Consider the following 10,663-nt stretch of genomic DNA (forward strand, 5'->3'; position numbering starts at 1 on the left):
AATTTTACTATTCAGTTAAGATGGCTGCCACTGCCCTCACCCTGAGGCTAATCCCGCCTGCCCTCACTAGCCAGTAACAATAGCCCCCCAAAAGTGTCAGTAACCAGAGCCCTTCCCCCTAAAGGGTTAATCTCCGGCAGCACAAAGGGGTCCTCTTACCACATGTTGCTTTCATTTATACACTGAGCAGACGGCAGATCTCCCTTCCCTGGTCTGCGCTGCTTCCACTCTGCATTCTCCAGCTCTGCTGAGTGAGGGAGCGTCTGCCAAGCGCAGGGACAGGGAGAAGTGCACACAGCCCAGGCACTGTTATCAGCTGCTGGGGAGGACCTGGCTTTAATCATTTACTTACAGTCCCGGGCTGTATCAACAGATAGACGGACCATGCCTAGCAACCCTATTTTAAGCACAGGTAAAAGTAGGCAGTACAGGGAACAAAACTGTGGAATTAAGGGGGAATTGAATACACAGTGAAAAGTTGAAATAGGGCCACCAAGGTGATATTAATCACCACAATCCAATACTCCTAAAAAAAAATAAAAAATACAACAGCTATTCTTTAAAGGGCTTCTGTCATTCCACTAAAGTCTTTTTTTTTTTTGGCTACTTATAATCCCTATACTGCGATATATCAATACATAATGTTATTAATCATTTTGGTTCAGTAGTTAATTCAAAAAACGGACTTTTATCATATGCAAATTACCTGTCTACCATGATGACGCCCCCTCCTCATGTTAATTGACAGGGCCAGCGAATGCCAGGGCCCTGTCTGCGTTTTAAATCTCGCGCCTTCGCCGTACCGGTCTTCAGTCGGTGCAGGCGCACTGAAAGGAGGATGCTCGCTCGGCCGCTCCTTCCTCAATGCGCCTGCGCCGATGACGTCACATCTACACCCGGCGCAGGCGCATTGAGGATAGAGCGGCCGAGCGAGCGTCCTCCCCTTAGTGCGCCTGTGCCGACTGAAGACAGGTATGCGCCAGATTTTGAATACAGACAGGGCCAGCCAGAGAACGAGCGCATTCGCTGGGCCTGTCAATCAACATGAGGAGGCGGCGTCATTATGAAAGGAGGATGCGGCTGCTACCAGCAAATAGCCGCCCTCCTTGCTGGTAGACAGGTAATTTGCATATGATAAAAGTCAGTTTTAATAATGATTAATAACATTATGTATTGATATATCGCAGTATAGGGATTATAAGTAGCCAAAAAAAAAAAGACTTTAGTGGAGTGACAGAAGCCCTTTAAGGTCACCCCTGAACATAACTGATCTGTGAACATTCAGTGGAGAAGGTACAGCGATTCGCATAAAACTTCGTTAAAATACGGTACGGAGCGAGCGAGGTACCACTTGGAACCGAAACAGAGTTTGGTAAAAGGTTTTTTACAGTACAAATTTTTTTGAAGTTATCACCCGAAGTCTCGCGTCACTTCGCAAAGTAATAACTTTGACTCATAGGGGCCAATACATTCTAATACTTACGGAGCGCTCGCTCCCTACAGTATTGTAAAGAAGTTTTATGCGAATCGACTTTGGATGATTCGCTCATCCCTAGTTGTTACCTGAGAGGAGGGGTGGGCGATATAAACGATATACGATATTATAGCCATAAATTCCGGCCACGATATAGATTTTAGTTATATCGCGATAGATGACCACGGAGCGGTAGTGAATTGAAGAAGCTTCTCACTTACCGCTCCGTGGCCTCCCGACTCTGCACCGCGCTGCAGGGCCTTGCGTTCACACATCGTCAGCGCGGTGGCTGACGCTGTGTGTGACGTCAGGTCCCTTCCCAGTGCATGCTGTGAAGAAGACGCAGTCCGTCTGCTGCGGACTCCATCAGCCAGCCGCGCACGCTGCAGGAAAGGTAAGTGTATCCGAAGGGGCCCGGGGATGGATGGCTATGGCATGGGGCTGATGGCGCTGGCTGGGGCACAGGATGATGGTGGCAATGGCATGGGGCTGATGGCGCTGACTGGGAGACATGGATGATGGCAAATGGCAATGGCATGGGGCTGGCTGGGGGACATGGATGATGATGGCCATGTAATTTGTATACATACAGAAGAAAATAATATATTGTGATATATCGCTATATCACACATGCTTCAAATTATATTGCGATATAGATTTTAGGCCATATCGCCCAGCCCTACCTAAGAGTATGGAGCTTTGCCAGTGGATGTTTCGGGCACCTGAAGAACTGCTATGCTGCCCGTGCCGTTCACAGAGCGCATTGCGCTCATCAAGTGCAGGGAAAGTCTGTACGTATTCATACGCATCAAACTTGTTTCAAAGCGTAAAATTGTCTGTACAGGCGTCTATGACGTTATTGCGACCTCTGCTACCATGCCCGTTCTCATTGGGTATTCGTGTAGGGAACATTGACCAGCCTTCAGTAGGTCCAGGACATCATGGAACCAGTCCTACTGCCTTCTTTGACTCACGAGATGTGGAGTTTCAACAAGATAACGCCCGTCCACACAATACATGTGCTCCTTAGTGTATCCAGCATATCCCCTGGCCGGCTCCATCGCCAGATTTCTCCCCAATCGAAAATGTCTGGGTCTGAATGGGGCTTTAACTCACCGATACCCGCAGGTCTCTACTTCCTGAACCCTACTGGTTCACAGGAAATGATCACTCAGCCAATCATTATCCTCTATCTTTAAAGGGGTTGTGCAAGAATGTGCAAACCCCAACCCCAATTTGTCCGGACCTGTAAAGGGAAGATTACTTACCTGCTCCTTCTCCTGCAGGCCTGTGACGCTCCGCTGGGCTGTCAGCATCCAGTTTAAAAGGGGTTATCTGAAGTCTAAAACATGCCCCCAAATGCCTGGGCCCCTCATATAGGATTACACTTACCCCGCTCCCTGGCACACGCGTCGCTCCTGATCCCCGCACGCCCGCCGCTGCATCTCTCCGTCATGTGGATCAAAACATCCGGCGATGGGTGTAGCAGCCAATAGCAGGCCACGACCAGAACGAGCCTCCCTAGCATCGCAGGTGACGCAGCGGCGGCCGTGCAGGGATCAGAAGCGAAGCAGGTTCAGGGGTAAGTATAATCTATATGTGGGGCAGAAGCAGGTATGTTTTAGACATTGGATAACCCCTTTAAGGCCTCTTTCACACGTGAGTGTCTGGATAAGGTCCGGATGCTTTGCGGCAAACCCGCGCGAGGAGGTATGCAATTGCAGTCAGTTTTGACTGCGATTGCGTTCCGTTGTTCCATTTTTATCGCGCGGGTGCAATGCGTTTTGCACGCGCGTGATAAAAAACTGAATGTGGTACCCAGACCCGAACTTCTTCACAGAAGTTCAGGTTTGGGTTCAAGGTTGTGTAGATTGTATTATTTCCCCTTATAACATGGTTATAAGGGAAAATAATAGCATTCTAATACAGAATGCATAGTACAATAGGGGCTGGAGGGGTTAAAAAAAAAATAAAAATAAATAAAAAAAAATAGAACTCACCTTAATACACTTGTTCGCGCAGCCGACATCTCTTCTGTCTTCTTTGAGGAATAGGACCTTTGATGACGTCACTAAGCTCATCACATGGTCCGTCACATGATCCATCACCATGGTAAAAGATCATGTGATGGACCATGTGATGAGCGTAGTGACGTCATCAAAAGGTCCTATTCCTCAAAGAAGACAGAAGAGATGCCGGCTGCGTGAACAAGTGTATTAAGGCGAGATAGGGCTCTTTCACACTTGCGTTGTCCGGATCCGTCGTGTACTCCATTTGCCGGAAGTGCCCGCCGGATCCGTGACACCGCAAGTGAACTGAAAGCATTTGAAGACTGATCCGTCTTCAAAATGCGTTCAGTGTTACTATGGCACCCAGGACGCTATTAAAGTCCTGGTTGCCATAATAGTAGTGGGGAGCGGGGGACCAGTATACTTACTGTCCGTGCGGCTCCCGGACGTCAGAGCGCTCCATGCGCATGGATGACGTGATCCATGCGATCACGTCATCCATGCGCGTGGGGCGCCCTGACGTCACTCTGAAGCGCCCCGGGAGCCGCACGGACGGTAAGTATACTGCTCCCCACTACACTTTACCATGGCAAACAGGACTTTAGCGTCCTGGCAGCCATGGTAACCATTCAGAAAAAGCTAAACGTCAGATCCGGTAATGCGTCGAAACAACGTTTAGCTTAAGGCCGGATCCGGATTAATGCCTTTCAATGGGCATTAATTCCGGATCCGGCCTTGCGGCAAGTGTTCAGGATTTTTGGCCGGAGCAAAAAGCGCAGCATGCTGCGGTATTTTCTCCGGCCAAAAGACGTTCCGGTCCGGAACTGAAGACATCCTGATGCATCCTGAACGGATTTCTCTCCATTCAGAATGCATTGGGATAATCCTGATCAGGATTTTTCCGGCATAGAGCCCCGACGACGGAACTCTATGCCGGAAAAGAACAACGCAAGTGTGAAAGAGCCCTTAAAATTATAATTTTTTAACCCCTCCAGCCCTATTGTACTATGCATTCTGTATTCAGAATTCTATTATTTTCCCTTATAACCATGTTATAAGGGAAAATAATAAAGATCGTGTCCCCATCCCGATCGTCTCCTAGCAACCGTGCATGAAAAATCGCACCGCATCCGCACTTGCTTGCGATTTTCACGCAGCTCCATTCACTTCTATGGGGCCTGCATTGCGTGAAAAACGCTGAATATAGAACATGCTGCAATTTTCACGCAACGCACAAGTGATGCGTGAAAATCACTGCTCGTGTGCATAGCCCTATAGAAATGAATGGGTCCGGATTCAGTGCGGGTGCAATGTGTTCACCTCACGCATTGCACCCGCGCGGAAAACTCGCTCGTGTGAAAGAGGCCTAACATTGCAACAGCAAAATCACTGGCTGCAGCAGAGACTGGATCTCCTTGCATCATGTGACTCTTTGTCACCGGTCACCGCCACGTTCTAGTGATTGGCTGCGGCGATGTCAAACCAGATGTTGACATCGAGGGAGCCCAGCGGAGCGTCGCAGGCTGGTTGAAGAAATAGCGAGGAGCCAGCACCAGGAAGCAGGCAAGTCATCTTTCCTTTACAGGTCCGGACAAATAGGGGAGTATGCCCCCCATTCTTTCACATAGCCTTTTACTTTCACACTTGCGTTTTGGTTTCCGTTTGGGAGATCCGTTCAGGGCTCTCACAAGCGGTCCAAAACGGATCAGTTTGCATTCTAATGCATTCTGAATGGAAAATGATCCGCTCAGAATGCATCAGATCAGTCTCCATTCCGCTCTGGAGGCGGACACCAGAACGCTGCCTGCATTGTTTTGTCGTCCGCTTGACGAAACTGAGCCAAACGGATCCGTCCTGGCACACAATGTAAGTCAATGGGGACGGATCCGTTTTCTCTGGCACTACAGAAAACGGACCCGTCCCCTATTGACTTTCATTGGAGTTCATGACGGATCCGTCCTGGCTATGTTACAGATAATACAAACGGATCCGTTCATGACGGATGCAGGCGGTTGTATTATTGTAACGGATCCATGACAGATCCACCCAAAACGTGAGTGTTTAGGTAGCCTAAGGCTACTTTCACACTAGCGTTCGAGCGGGTCCGTCTGATGTTTCATCAGACGGATCCGCTCCTATAATGCAAACGCTTGCATCCGTTCAGAACGGATCCGTTTGCATAACAGTTTATTTCAGATCTGATTTTTCACTTCGGAAAACTCAGATCCGACAGTATATTCTAAACACAGAAGCGTTCCCATGGTGATGGGGACGCTTCAAGTTAGAATATACTGAGAACTGTGTACATGACTGCCCCCTGCTGCCTGGCAGATGCTGCCAGGCAGCAGGGGGCAGACCCCCGCCCCCTCCTGTATTTAACCTATTGGTGGCCAGTGCGGCCCCCCCTCCCTCCCCAGTATTAATTGTAACCAGTGCGGCCCCCCTCCCTCTATATTCATCGGTGGCCAGTGCGGATATTAAATATGAGCAGTGCGGTCTCCCCCTCCCTCCCTCCCCAGTATTAAATATGAGCAGTGCGGTCTCCCCCCCCTCCCTCCCCAGTATTAAATATGATCAGTGCGGTCTTTCCCCCCCTCCCTCCCCAGTATTAAATATGAGCAGTGCGGTCTCCCCCTCCCTCCCTCCCTCCCCAGTATTAAATATGAGCAGTGCGGCCTCCCCCTCCCTCTATTCATTGGTGGCCAGTGCGGATTAAAAGTATTGTGATCAGTGCGGCCTCTCCCCCCATCATTGGTGGCAGCGGAGAGTACCGATCGGAGTCCCAGTTTAAATCGCTGGGGCTCCGATCGGTTACCATGGCAGCCAAGACGCTATTGCAGTCTTGGCTGCCATGGTTACTTAGCAACAAATAGAATCATTATACTTACCTGAAGAGCTGCGATCTATGTGACCGGCCGGGAGCTCCTCCTACTGGTAAAGTGACAGGTCTGTGCGGCGCATTGCCTATAGACCTGTCACTTACCAGTAGGAGGAGCTCCCGGCCGGTCACAGACATCGCAGCTCTTCAGGTAAGTATAATGCTGTTATTTGTTGCTAAGTAACCATGGCAGCCAAGACTGCAATAGCGTCTTGGCTGCCATGGTAACCGATCGGAGCCCCAGCGATTTAAACTGGGACTCCGATCGGTACTCTCCGCTGCCACCAATGATGGTGGGGGGGGGGGGGGGGGGAAGAGAGGGGAGGCCGCACTGATCACAATACTTTGAATCCGCACTGGCCACCAATGAATAGAGGGAGGGGGAGGCAGCACTGCTCATATTTAATACTGGGGAGGGAGGGAGGGGGAGACCGCACTGCTCATATTTAATACTGGGGAGGGAGGGAGGGGGAGACCGCACTGCTCATATTTAATACTGGGGAGGGAGGGGGGAGACCGCACTGCTCATATTTAATACTGGGGAGGGAGGGAGGGGGAGACCGCACTGCTCATATTTAATATCCGCACTGGCCACCGATGAATATAGAGGGAGGGGGGCCGCACTGGTTACAATGAATACTGGGGAGGGAGGGGGGGCCGCACTGGCCACCAATAAGTTAAATACAGGAGGGGGGGGGTCTGCCCCCTGCTGCCTGGCAGCACCTGCCAGGCAGCAGGGGGCAGTCATGTGCACAGTTCTCAGTATATTCTAACTTGAAGCGTCCCCATCACCATGGGAACGCCTCTGTGTTATAATATACTGTCGGATTTGAGTTTCACGATGTAACTCAAATCCGATGGTATATTCTAACATAGAAGCGTTCCCATGGTGATGGGGACGCTTCAAGTTAAAATATACCATCGGATTGGAGAAAACTCCGATCTGATGGTATAATCCTGACTTTACATTGAAAGTCAATGGGGGACGGATCCGTTTGAAATTGCACCATATTGTGTCAATGTCAAACGGATCCGTCCCCATTGACTTGCATTGTAAGTCTGGACGGATCCGTTTGGCTCCGCACGGCCAGGCGGACACGAAAACGCTGCAAGCAGCGTTCGGGTGTCCGTCTGCTGAGCGGAGCGGAGGACAAACGGTGCCAAACTGATGCATTCTGAGCGGATCCGCATCCACTCAGAATGCATTGGGGCAGTACGGATCCGTTCGGGGCCGCTTGTGAGAGCCTTCAAACGGAACTCACAAGCGGAGCCCCGAACGCTAGTGTGAAAGTAGCCTTAAAGGGGTCCAACTTCACGGATCCCTACTTAGGCCTCTTTCACACTTGCGTTGTTGGGATCCGGCATGCACTTCCGTTGCCGGAGGTGCCTGCCGGATCCGTAACAACGCAAGTGTACTGAAAGCATTTGAAGACGGAACCGTCTTCCAAATGCTTTCAGTGTTACTATGGCACCCAGGACGCTATTAAAGTCCTGGTTGCCATAGTAGGAGCGGGGAGCGGGGGAGCGGTATACTTACAGTCCGTGCGGCTCCCCGGGCGCTCCAGAATGACGTCAGAGCGCCCCATGCGCATGGATGACGTGATCCATGTGATCACGTGATCCATGCGCTTGGGGCGCCCTGACGTCACTCTGGAGCGCCCGGGGAGCCGCACGGACGGTAAGTATGCTGCTCCCCTGCTCCCCGCTACACTTACCATGGCTGTCAGGACTTTAGCGTCCCGGCAGCCATGGTAACCACTCTGAAAAAGCTAAACGTCGGCTCCGGCAATGCGCCGAAACGACGTTTAGCTTAAGGCCGGATCCGGATCAATGCCTTTCAATGGGCATTGATCCCGGATCCGGCCTTGCGGCAAGTCTTCAGGATTTTTGGCCGGAGCAAAAAGCGCAGCATGCTGCGGTATTTTCTCCGGCCAAAAAACGTTCCGTACCGGAACTGAAGACATCCTGATGCATCCTGAACGGATTACTCTCCATTCAGAATGCATTAGGATAATCCTGATCAGTATTCTTCCGGCATAGAGTCCCGACGACGGAACTCTATGCCGGAAGACAATAACGCAAGTGTGAAAGAGCCCTTATCAGGCACAACTGCTGTTGGGTGGGGGTCTCAGGGTCAGACCCCAATTACACATTCTTCTTGTGGTTTATGGTCAATGTTTTCTGCTTATGGTGTAATGCTGTTTTTTTTACTTTCAGATCCCCCTCCCCTAATCTTCTGTCACTGACCGCATTCTGTGGAAATTCCTACTACTACAACTCTCACCAGTGTCAGGCTCTATGAGCAGCCCCCTGACACCCACGTGTGGAGCAGTGAGCAGCCGGTACTCACCCTCCGCACCGCCTGGCGCTGCTCCCCTCCTGGTCCATGCACCGGTCACGTTACCGCTGGTTTCCTAGCTCCTCACCGGGAGCGACCACTCTGTCCGGGCGCACCCTGCACCCTCCTCCTCCTCCCCCGGCAGCCGCTTCCGCGTCCTCTGCCCCAACACTCGCGAGATCTTCGCCCTCTCCTCACCTCTCCCGCCAAGCTCCTCGTTCTGTTCTGTCCCTCCACAGCCAAGCATTAGATCATATTTCATGTATATATGGAGGTCCCTGACTCTGTACAGTGCCAGGAAATGGTGGCAAATATGTAGGGTCTATTCATACAACAGATATTCCTTATGGTGTCAGAGCCTAGAACGGACTGAACACTGACATTATCGTTTCAATGGACCAATTCTTCTGCATTAGTGGCTTTTCCACAACGCAATTGAGTGGGGCTGCTTTCTTCCTGCCCGGCGGGTTACCTCAGGACACAGATACAGTTGTGGACAGGAGGGTATTATGGGCTACATAATTGTGGCCACCTCAGCTGCCATCTCTAACGGGTGACATTATGTACGGCGCAGTGACCTGGTCAGGGTGGTGCACATAACCTGATGTATAGAAGGCCTCATGCACACAGGTGTATTTTGTATCTGCATTTTTTGCGGATTGTGCACACGGACCCGTTAATTTCTATGTGGCCGCAAAAAAGGGACTGCACAAGGATTTCACCCATATGCTGTCCACATCCATGTGTCCATTCCACAAAAAGATAGAACGTGGCCTATTCTTGACTGCAAAATGCAGACTATGGATCCATTGAAGTCAATGGGTCTTGCCAAAAAGAAAATGGATGCAACGCGGACATCCGTCTTCTGGAGATCCTCGTTTGGCGAACCGCAAAACATACAGTCATGTGCATAAGGCCTAACACTTACTAGTAGTGCAGGTGCAGCCGACGGCGAACAACTTGGAAGTTGAGCCCCATCACCACAGGCTCACAGCCCCCACCAGAGTCCAGGTCGCTGCTCAGACTTCACATCACCGTTTCATTTTCTGTTCTTCTGACACGTCAGAAGAACAGAACAATAAAGCAGAAAAACGGATCCTGCGCGTCAGTTATGCACATTTGGCATCCGATTTAGCCATTTCCATCTGAAATCAGTTTTTTCAGACAGAAAAAAAAAGTACTGCATGCATCAAACAGTGACTGTGTGAAAAGGCATAAGGAGGGTTATTTGATGAAAAAATGGGAGGCCTCATGCACACAACCGTATTTTTCATCTGTGTTCTATCCACATTCCCATTTCTATGGCACTATTCACACAGCCATATTTTTTGCAGATCAGTGTGGCCGCTCTGCGAATTAGGCTAGGCTCGCATCTGTGCTACAGTATTCTAGCAGAGGAGCAGACTAATGGAATTACCATATCCGTATACCTACAGAGGTATAGTTCCATCAGAAGGCCGACATTCATGGCAAAAACCTAATGGCTCCTGTGGTGGGGATGCAGCCGTGTACAGCTATAGCGGGGACGGTAATTCCTCCAGAACAGCCTACCGGAATACCGCAGCGTAGATGTGGATCTAGCCTTAGGCCCCTTTCACACGAGCGAGTTTTCCGCGTGATGTGAACGCATTGCAGCCGCACTGAATCCTGACCCATTCATTTCAATGGGTCTGTGTACAGGAGCATTTTTTTTTTTCACGCATCAGTCCTGCGTTTTTTTTCACGCAGCATGTTCTATATTCAGCGTTTTTCACGCAGCCCTGGCCCCATAGAAGTGAATGGGGCTTCAGTGAAAAACGCATTGCATCCGGAAGCAAGTGCGGATGCAGTGCGTTTTTCACTGATGGTTGCTAGGAGATGTTGTTTGTAAACCTTCAGTTTTTTTTATCACGCACGTGAAAAACGCATCAAAATGAATTTCACTGGCGCAGAAAAAACTGAACAACTGAACGCAATTGCAGACA

General features: G+C 50.3%; 1 protein-coding gene across 2 annotated transcripts in view; it reads right to left on the bottom strand.

Moving 5' to 3' along the window:
- Positions 1–8,863, bottom strand: part of NRAS (NRAS proto-oncogene, GTPase) — a 31,900-nt gene extending 23,037 nt beyond the window's left edge. For both annotated transcript variants that reach the window (XM_040423929.1, XM_040423930.1), the window contains exon 1: positions 8,712–8,863. The gene's annotated coding sequence lies outside the window, so the exon portion shown is untranslated. The remainder of the gene's footprint in view (positions 1–8,711) is intronic.
- Positions 8,864–10,663: the final 1,800 nt, after the last annotated feature.

The sequence above is a fragment of the Bufo bufo genome, chromosome 3 (assembly GCF_905171765.1).
Source record: "Bufo bufo chromosome 3, aBufBuf1.1, whole genome shotgun sequence".
Lineage (NCBI taxonomy): Eukaryota > Metazoa > Chordata > Amphibia > Anura > Bufonidae > Bufo > Bufo bufo.